Source organism: Papaver somniferum, chromosome 6, assembly GCF_003573695.1.
Source record: "Papaver somniferum cultivar HN1 chromosome 6, ASM357369v1, whole genome shotgun sequence".
In the NCBI taxonomy this organism is placed as follows: Eukaryota; Viridiplantae; Streptophyta; class Magnoliopsida; order Ranunculales; family Papaveraceae; genus Papaver; species Papaver somniferum.
The window spans coordinates 171,350,165-171,360,986 of record NC_039363.1 but is presented as its reverse complement, the minus strand read 5'-3'; the positions used below and the strand labels follow the sequence as shown (position 1 = coordinate 171,360,986).

At 40.6% G+C, this 10,822-nt stretch overlaps 1 non-coding gene across 1 annotated transcript; it reads left to right on the top strand.

Annotated features, from left to right (window-relative positions):
- The first annotated feature begins 7,793 nt into the window (after positions 1-7,793).
- LOC113292218 lies at positions 7,794-7,897 on the top strand. The gene has a single exon (XR_003331721.1). It is a non-coding gene; the product is annotated as a small nucleolar RNA R71 (small nucleolar RNA).
- The last annotated feature ends 2,925 nt before the right edge of the window (positions 7,898-10,822 follow it).

The following is a 10,822-nucleotide window of genomic DNA, read 5'->3' as shown; positions in this document are numbered from 1 at the left end:
GATTCGACCATATAATCTGAGGAATTAAGATTTATCTATTACCATTTATGAGACCAGTTGTGGATTCGATCATGAAATCGGAGTAATGAGATAATATAGTTATTGTTATTCTATGAGATCAAGCCGTGGATTCGATCATAGAATCAGAACAATTGTTTATTTCCATTCCATGGGACCAGTCGTGGATTCGACCATGGAATAGGAGCAATTGTTATTGCCATTCCATGGGACCAGTAGTTGATTCGACCATGGAATAGGAGAAATAATAGATTATTCTGGGAATTCAGTAGTGAATGTCACAACAGAATTAACCTTAATTAAGAATAATTAACTTTGTGGCTCTATACTAGCAGAGCAAGTTGTCTAGGAGCATTAATTATCCCGATATGAGCTTGTTGGTAAGTCATATCCTTTATATAGTCAGGGTAAACTCGTTGTTTATTCCTGAAGACGTTATCGCTCTATATTAGCAGAGCAAGCTGTCTAGGATCCTTCCATCTCGTGATACTATATAGAAATAATCACTGAAAGTTTTCAGTATTCATGAGATATGTCGTTATCCAGTCGTGAGACTACATATCTACATGTACTCTGAGAGAAAGTACTCTCCGTTGAGAATTCGATGAGAGACCCGTGTCTCAATACTCACGTCTGATTGCTGGATCAGAGCTTCGTATAATTATGAGTTTACGATTTTAGCCCTTGTTAAAAATCCACCATCTACAACAGATCAAGACGGAAATTCAAAAATTACTAGCCGCTGGTTTCATCAAACCCATTCTCCATCCCACCTGGTTGGCCAATGTGGTTCCAGTAAAGAAGAAGAGCGGCCAAATCAGGTGTTGTGTTGATTTTAGGGATCTGAACAAATGCTTCCCTAAGGATGATTTTCCTCTTCCTAACATTGATATGATGGTAGATGCCACCAGTGGTCACTGGCATGTTCTCTTTCATGGATGGGTACAGCGGCTACAATCAAATAAATATGTACGAACACGGCGCAAGTAAGACAGCTTTTCGAACTCCTCTTGGAAAATTTTACTATATTGTGATGCCTTTCGGTTTGAAAAATGCTGGCGCCACCTGCCAACGCTCCATGACCGCAATTTTCCATTATACTATGCATAAGCAAGTTGAATACTATGTGGGTGACATAGTGGTTAAATCAAAAACCCGGGAGGCCCATACAGAGGTTCTGCGACAGGTGTTTGAAAGGTGACGTGAATACAAACTAGAGATGAATCCTTTAAAGTGTGCCTTTGGCGTCTCTTTGGGCAAGTTTCTAGGTTTCCAGGTGACCGCCGAGGGAATCAAAGTCGACCCAGCAAAAACCCAAGCCATCCTCACAATGCCACCTCCACAAAATGTGAAAGAACTCCAGAGCTTCATGGGTAAGGTAAACTACATCCGGCGTTTTATACCGGGTTTAGCTCAGCTTGTTGCTTCATTCACCCCCTTTCTGAAGAAAGGGGCAAGTTTTATTTGGACAACGCCACAACAAGAAGCTTTTTGAAAGATTCAACAGATACTGTCATTCTCAGCCGTCATGAAATATCGTGTACAAGGAAGACCGTTGTGTCTCTACACTGCTTTTAGTGATACTGCGGAGCTCTCCTCGCCCAAGAAGATGATGAAGGAATTGAGCACCCTATATACTACTTCAGTCGGACTTTGAGGGATGCTGAACTCAGATACTCTAAGCCATAAAAAATGTGCCTAACTCTGATTCACTCCATTCAGAAGTTTAGGTATTATCTTCTCTCAAACAAAGTGGTGATGATATCTAAGTCTGATCCCGTGAAGTTCTTACTTTCAAAACCGACCCTGATAGGAAGGCTAGCCAAATGGCTCCTCCAAATGTAGGAGCTTAATATAACATGTGCTTCCCCAACAGCTATCAAAGGACAAGCGGTCGCAGATTTACTAGCAGCTTTCCCAGGAGAGGGTACCACAGCACTGCACGAAGACTTCCTGGAGAATTTCCAGAAATCTCTTTTTTCAAAAAAGAAGCATGGCTACTATTTTTCGATGGCTCCGCCACCCCTAGCAATAATACCGGAGGAGCGGGCGTGGTTCTAGTATCCCCAACCAGTGAAGTTTTCTCGCATTCCTTCAAGCTAGACTTTCATTGCACCAATAATTCAGCAGAATATGAAGACTTTCTCATAGGGTTGTCATTAGCCAAGCAAGTTGGAGCCACGCGTCTAGAAATAAGGGGAGATTCTAAATTACTGGTTAACCAGATGAATGGCGTATATGCACTGAAAGAGGTGACGCTGGCCCCGTATAGATCTGAGGCGCTAAAGCTGCTAAATTTCTTCACTGATGCAACCATAACACATGTTGGTGGTAGCAACAACAGACATGCTGATTGCCTAGCCACATTAGCATCGAAGCTGCAGTTCGAAGGTTTGGAAGAAACCCTGACAGTAAAAAGACGAACCACGGGATCAACATGGATTTCACAATCTAAGGATACTGAAACCAGCGACTGGAGAACACCGATTATTCAAGAACTTAACAGCTCGCTTTCCCAAGGAAAGGTCAGTCTCAAAATCTCACAAAACTTCTTCATGCTTCACGGGATGTTGTACCACCGGAACCCAGATGGTTCCCTGTCAAGATACCTCGGAGATGAAGAGACACAACAGCAGCTTAATCATATTCATAGTGAAATTTGCGGGCAAACGTTGGTGGTAACACTTTATCGCCATCTGCAACGTCTTGGCTACTACTGGACATAAATGGAGGCTCAATCTCGATTGTTCCAAGGATCTTGCCCCAATTTCCAAGCACCGCTGCATCAATTGGAAGTTTACAATGTTGACCACGCTGGGGACTGGAAAAATCTTTACATCAGTTATCTTCACGATGGCGTGCTCCCTACCAGCAAGAAAGACGCAACTAAGGTGAAGCAAAGATCCAAGAGATTCATACTCCATGAAGGAATCCTGTATCAAAAGAATTTTGGAGGAGATTTATTACAATGCCTGGGCGAGGCAGAAATCCCAATAATGCTGAGAGAAATGAACGAAGGCAAGCACCAAGGAAAAAAGAAGTTGTTTCTCCAAATACACGAGCGGTACTACTGGACGACCATGGAGGATGATGCGGCTGCTTTTGTTCAAAGATGCCACAAATGTCAAATCCATGGAAATCTGTTCCACGCGCCCTCTACTCCCCTGCATTCGGTAAGCAGTCTGTGGCCGTTTTATAGCTGGGAACTCGACATCATTGGGAAGATCAACCCATGGTGTGCTTCGAAAAGACACACAAAAACTTGCAAGTATACAAGGCCAAGTTTTAGTATAGAAGGTAAGAGAGGGATCAGTCCACAGGGAGTGGGAGCATACAAGAAATTTTCCTAAGCTAGCAATGGAGACAAGGCACTATGGCAGTGAGCAAGGCAAAGTAATATGGCAATTGCAAAGAACCAAAACAGTTAACAAAGCAAAGATGACAAAACAGCATGGAACCAAGGCTGTGAGCCAAGGGCAGGGGTGAGTTTGTGCACTGATTTCAGTGCACAACAGCTACAAATTGCAAGAAATTAAACAAGCAAAACAGGTAAGGAGATAAACTGATCAGGAAGCAAAACAAGACTGAAATTGTAAGTGACTGAAATAAGGGATTGTGGCTAAGCTAAGGGCTTAGAATCCACCTTTGTGTCCTAGCCAAACAATGTGATCCTAGGTTGAGTTGAAAATCCTATGCATACATCTAGAATGGGAGGAAAACTAATTTGCTCACTAGTTTGCCCCTAGCATTGACTGTCTTTTGACAGAACAATCAATCACAGGCACTATGAGCATCAATCTCTTCCCATTGCTCAATCAAAACAGACATCAGGATAACTATCCTATCAATTCACCATTTGACAATGCACTAGGCTTCATCTGAGCCTCAGCCTAATGCAGTTTAGCTCATGCTAAACATGTGAACAACAATAAACATCATACAAGATAACTCAAACAACACACACATAACATTCAAATAAATAAACTGTGATAAAGGGACTGAATTTAAAATTGAACAAGAGGTAACAGTAGAGAGCACTGGCTAGTCCAGGCCTCTAAGGTGGTGCTCTGGCTAATCCAGGCATGCCCTCAACAACACCCTCACAGCTCCTATTTATACAATTCGAATTAGGGTTACACTTTCCCCCAAATTCCCAAAAAAGTGAATTAGGGTTTTTGAAATTAAAGAAATTGACATGACAATTCTCACCCATACTCCTGCTGCTCTTCTTCCTGCTCCTCTTCATGTCTTCCATTGACGCCTCTGCTGCTCTAATTGTTCCCTAGTTCGAGTTATTTTACTCACCCCAAAACCTAGGGTTTCAGTGGTTGTGAGATGGGGAAAATAACTAGGCTAGGGAGATGGGTTTGAGGTAGGGGAGGTGATGGTGGTTGAGACAACGTCTCTGTGATGGTCGGGGAAGAAGGTGGAAGTGGTGAAGCTCGAGGTGGAGGCAGAGAGCAGTTCTGCCATGGTCGGGGAAGAAGAAAGAAATTTGGGGAAAATTGATTTGGGAAGAAGGAGATTTTTGTTTTAGGTCGATGGGTTCGATGGCTAGGGTGTTGAGCGGAATCATCTGAAGTTGATGCGCAGCGAGGAGATCCGTTGGATAATCACTTACTAATTGAATCGAACGACACGATGTAAACAAGCTCTGAGCGACCGTTGGATTAAGTGATACAACGAAGCTGACGGCTCCAGATGGAGTTAGGTACTATGGTGTTTGACAGGAGCTTCGGATTTTGATGCACAATGATGAGGCGACCGTTGGATGACAAGATGGATCCAATCTGACGGCTCTCATGGAAATGGGTATGGATAATGGAAATGGATTTGGGTGAGGGTTTGGGCCTTGGGTATGCCAAGCCCATATCTTCTTTAAGAACAATTCTTCCTCTTCAAGCCCAGTTCTCGTTGATCCGGCTCTTGCAAACATCATTCTTCCCTTCCTCCTAGCGAGAGTCTTTGCCGTTCCTTTGCTCTTTTCGCTCCGTGAGTTAACCAGGCTTTATTTAGTACCTAAAAATGCAAAATTAATTAAGAAAAGTATTTATTCTTGAAAACAACGAAAACACAGAATATGGGATAAAATATAGAATTAATGCACAAAAGATGAGTTAAATGCCAAGAAAAATATATAGAAATATGCACTTTTTAGCACTCATCAAATACCCTCAAACCTGAATTTTACTTGTCCTCAAGTAAAACAAAACTAAGGAAATCCTACCTATACCACTGTCGCTGGTCTCTCGAATGCATTTAGCGTATGCACTAAGCCTTTTAAACCACTAAGTGTCCCTAGTGGACGAGTTAAGTCTCGTGAAGGTTTGCTTAGAACGTACCTACAAAGTTCTAGGTCAAAATATAAGCTCAGATTCCATCAAATGTGACATGTGCAAGTCAGTTTAAGGTCACAGCAAAATGGAGATGTCAATCTAGCTATCCAAGGAACAATCCTAGCACTGATAACAAATAAAGACATGTGATAAGAGTGTAAAGTGTATCTACACATGTGTAAAGAAAGATCTGAAGTTATGACTACTAATCACCAAGAGATAGTTTCTCAGGCTAAGAACCAAGGTCGAAATCTAGCTAGCTGTCCGGACTTTACGAGAATTGTGAATGAGTTGGAGGTATTTCACAATTACTCGCGTTGTACATCAATGGCATACACCCTCCTTGCTTATTACAATAAAACACAAAAGATGACTCTTTACATGACTCTTATTTACATTGACTACTCTCTTTTATTTTTGGAACAAGAGAGAATGGAATTGATAAATACTTGATTTTTTTTTTTTTTGATTTGAATATAAACACTTTTGATACATATACAAAAGGAAACAAAAGATTACATGACACTTTGCAAGAGGTAGCCCTTTTTGATGCACCCAGTTAAATTCGATGGTTGTTTTTCTTAATGTAACCTCCACCTTCTATACCAACCAACCAAAAAACAAGCTAGTCAAGTTTCGTTCAGTATTCTAAAGTGATTGGCAATCGTGACTTCCTATCAAACACCTTGAAGATCGAGGCTATACATGTATTGGTAGATCGTGCGCGTGCAAATTTCTTATCACTATGTGAATTGTGCTAGAATCAGGGTGCCTAAATATCTAGACTAAGACTCCTAATAATTACATATTTGCACAAGAGTCAACATTTCAAGGTAAATGAGCTCCATTTTTATGTTTTTTTTTTTCAATTTTTTATTTTTTATTTTCATTTTTCATTTTTTTCAAAAAGAAGGAGTTCTTGTTTTCAATTATGGCATATTATCAAAGTATCTACTTTTCACCCCCAAACCTAAACTAAACATTGTCCTCAATGTTTCAAAATATGAACAAAATTATAATACAACATATGAAGAGGATCATGTTGAGTAGAGAAAAAGGAAAGAGAATACCCGATTTCGGCAAAGCAATATTAGAACTCCGTTATTCAAGGCAAGAATCCAACATATGTCAGCCGAGATCATATTGGATTAGCAAAATATATACAAAAGGAACAAAAAGGTTTTTTTTTTTTAAGAAATTTTATCTACTGGATTATATACAAAAAATTCACCATACACTAACAATCTAAAGAGTTGAGGATCAACCCAAAAGACAAAGTGTAGAGGTTTCAACAGCTTCACACAATAATAATATGATAGGCATGCAAGTGAAGCTGTGAAACAAAATGAGCTACCCCCAAACCTGGATTTTTCAACAGATAAAATTTTGTGTACAAAATCTCGCAGTTTTGGGGGTTCATCATGCACAAGGTCTAGCTCGAAATTAACTTTGCTAGGGACGGGTACACATGCTAATTCCAACTGTGGTTCCTCAAAGATATTATACTCAGATGCAAAATAGTCCAAAAGGACTTGCGAAGCACACAGTTCCAAACTTAGATTAGGGACTCTCAGAAAAATTGGTTTGACAATATGGGTACAAACCAACTCTAGGTTGGGTGGAAGGGTATCAGATTGTGACTTAGGCAAGAAAGTGACATCCAAGTGTCTCACATGCATGAGATCAAGAGTATCAGTATTATCAGTCACATCAGCATTATCTAAGTCACACTCAAGATGTGTAGCATGCTCATCATCACAAAAAATTTGCGCAAGTCCTAATTCAGAATCGTGGTTATCCGATATATTCAAATTATCATCTACAGAAGCAATATATTGTGGCTTAAGTATGGAATCAGACACATCAACTATGTTTTCATGCATAGGATCATTAGTGTCAACAGAAGATTTACCTAAGTCATGCTTTTCACAGGATAATTGCACAATATCTAAATCAGTATCAACATCACATGCATATGGAATACTAGAAGAAATATCATTCATGAAGTTCGGGGCAGAAAAGCCTAATGTATTTGAAACCAAAGGTTCCACAACATTTTCAACATAGACATGTTCTTCTAACATAACATCATCATCATCATCATCATAGTAATATGCATACTTGTCCCTATTAGCAGTTGTGGTGTCATTAGTCAACTCATGTTCCTCTAGATTAGGTTCATATTCAATATCATACACATGAGAAGGACTACACATGCTATTTCCAAAGTTCAATTCATTACCACCTATATCATGTGACAGTGTCTCAGTTTCCCTAATGGATTCCCAGTGACGGGTTTTCTCTGCAATCTCAGCTAAAAATTTCCATGCATCATCCACAGTTTTATCAAGAAATTCACCATTACACATACACTCAACCATGGCTCGAGATTTAAAGTCTAGTCCCTCATAGAGGATAGCGACAAGTCTCCACTTCTCAAATCCATGGTGTGGACATTCGCTCAACAAATCATTAAAACGTTCAAAATAGTCAAAAACAGTTTCCTCATCCAACTGGACAAAACAATTGATATTTTGACGAATAGCGATGGTCCTATGATGTGGAAAAAATCTTTGGAAAAATTGATTAGTGAGTTGTTCCCAAGTGGTGATTGATTGTGGTCTCAAACCGTAAAACCATGTTTTGGCCCTTTCCTTTAGAGAAAATGTAAACAAACGCAATTTCAGAGAGTCTTCGGACATATGATCAGGTTGCATATTCCGACAAATTTGTTCAAACTCTCTTACATGAGTATAGGGGTTCTCAGAATCGGAACCCTCGAAATAAAGGAAGTATTTGTATCATGCTTGCATTTATTTTAAAAGGGTTATTGGTTTGAGGTAAGACAATACACGATAATGGAATTTTTATTGTGGGATACATGTATTCATGGAGAGCATTAGGTTGGCCCATATTGAAAGACACAAAGCCCACTATTTGGTTTTAAAGGGTTTTCAAAAATTTGGTTTTTTATGGGAAAATTTTGGTTTTTATGGGTGTTGAAAATTTGGTTTGAAAGGGTTTTGAAAAGAAAATTTGGTTTTGCTTGGGATAAAATTTTGGTTTTTGAAATAAGGAGCAATTTTTATTTATTTTTTTTTTTTTTGAACTTAGCCTAGCATAAATTAGCACAACCCATAAAAGAAAATAAAAAACAACAATAAATAATTACAATACCATAAAAGAAAAATAAAAGAAAATAAAAGAAAAAGAAAATAAAAATAAAAATAATTATTACAAGCCCAAATTAAAAATACATTAATTATTACATACCCAAATTGAATATTTAATGGGGCCCAAGTGGGTTACTCATGGTTTAGGCTTACTTGGTTAAGGAGGGAAGCCTAGTTAGGCTTTTGTTCCCTTTTGTTGCACTAGCCCAGTTGGGCTTTAGGATCGTCTTAAGCAGCTCACGCCCAAGCCCAGCAACAGTTGGAGTTGGTTCAGCAACACGAGCCCAGGAGGATCAGCTGCGAAGCCCAGGAGCAGAAGATCACGAGCCCAACAACAGAAAAAGGCAGAGCCCAGCAGCAGCAGGTGGCTAAGCCCAGTTGCAAAGTTTGGCGAAGCCCAGCAGACCACCACCAGAGAAGCCCAGCAATGAAATGCAGCTTCAGTTGGCAGCCCAGTTACTTTGGCTTGGCAGCAGCAGGCTTGGTTCACCAGCTCCAGCAATAGCAACAGCAGCAGCCAAGGTTCCAGCAGCAGCAGCAGCTCAGGTGGCCAGCAACACAGCTCTGCAGCAACTCAGTGGCACCTGCAATGATAGTGATGAAGCTCAGACAACTCAGTGCAATGATTGCAGGTCAGGACAGCAAAGGAAATCAGCAGCAGCAAGCACCACTCCCCGGCAGCGGCGCCAAAAACTTGGTGTGCTTCGAAAAGACACACAAAAACTTGCAAGTATACAAGGCCAAGTTTTAGTATAGAAGGTAAGAGAGGGATCAGTCCACAGGGAGTGGGAGCATACAAGAAATTTTCCTAAGCTAGCAATGGAGACAAGGCACTATGGCAGTGAGCAAGGCAAAGTAATATGGCAATTGCAAAGAACCAAAACAGTTAACAAAGCAAAGATGACAAAACAGCATGGAACCAAGGCTGTGAGCCAAGGGCAGGGGTGAGTTTGTGCACTGATTTCAGTGCACAACAGCTACAAATTGCAAGAAATTAAACAAGCAAAACAGGTAAGGAGATAAACTGATCAGGAAGCAAAACAAGACTGAAATTGTAAGTGACTGAAATAAGGGATTGTGGCTAAGCTAAGGGCTTAGAATCCACCTTTGTGTCCTAGCCAAACAATGTGATCCTAGGTTGAGTTGAAAATCCTATGCATACATCTAGAATGGGAGGAAAACTAATTTGCTCACTAGTTTGCCCCTAGCATTGACTGTCTTTTGACAGAACAATCAATCACAGGCACTATGAGCATCAATCTCTTCACATTGCTCAATCAAAACAGACATCAGGATAACTATCCTATCAATTCACCATTTGACAATGCACTAGGCTTCATCTGAGCCTCAGCCTAATGCAGTTTAGCTCATGCTAAACATGTGAACAACAATAAACATCATACAAGATAACTCAAACAACACACACATAACATTCAAATAAATCAACTGTGATAAAGGGACTGAATTTGAAATTGAACAAGAGGTAACAGTAGAGAGCACTGGCTAGTCCAGGCCTCTAAGGTGGTGCTCTGGCTAATCCAGGCATGCCCTCAACAACACCCTCACAGCTCCTATTTATACAATTCGAATTAGGGTTACACTTTCCCCCAAATTCCCAAAACAGTGAATTAGGGTTTTTGAAATTAAAGAAATTGACATGACAATTCTCACCCATACTCCTGCTGCTCTTCTTCCTGCTCCTCTTCATGTCTTCCATTGACGCCTCTGCTGCTTTAATTGTTCCCTAGTTCGAGTTATTTTACTCACCCCAAAACCTAGGGTTTCAGTGGTTGTGAGATGGGGAAAATAACTAGGCTAGGGAGATGGGTTTGAGGTAGGGGAGGTTATGGTGGTTGAGACAACGTCTCTGTGATGGTCGGGGAAGAAGGTGGAAGTGGTGAAGCTCGAGGTGGAGGCAGAGAGCAGTTCTGCCATGGTCGGGAAAGAAGAAAGAAATTTGGGGAAAATTGATTTGGGAAGAAGGAGATTTTTGTTTTAGGTCGATGGGTTCGATGGCTAGGGTGTTGAGCGGAATCATCTGAAGTTGATGCGCAGCGAGGAGATCCGTTGGATAATCACTTACTAATTGAATCGAACGACACGATGTAAACAAGCTCTGAGCGACCGTTGGATTAAGTGATACAACGAAGCTGACGGCTCCAGATGGAGTTAGGTACTATGGTGTTTGACAGGAGCTTCGGATTTTGATGCACAATGATGAGGCGACTGTTGGATGACAAGATGGATCCAATCTGACGGCTCTCATGGAAATGGGTATGGATAATGGAAATGGAT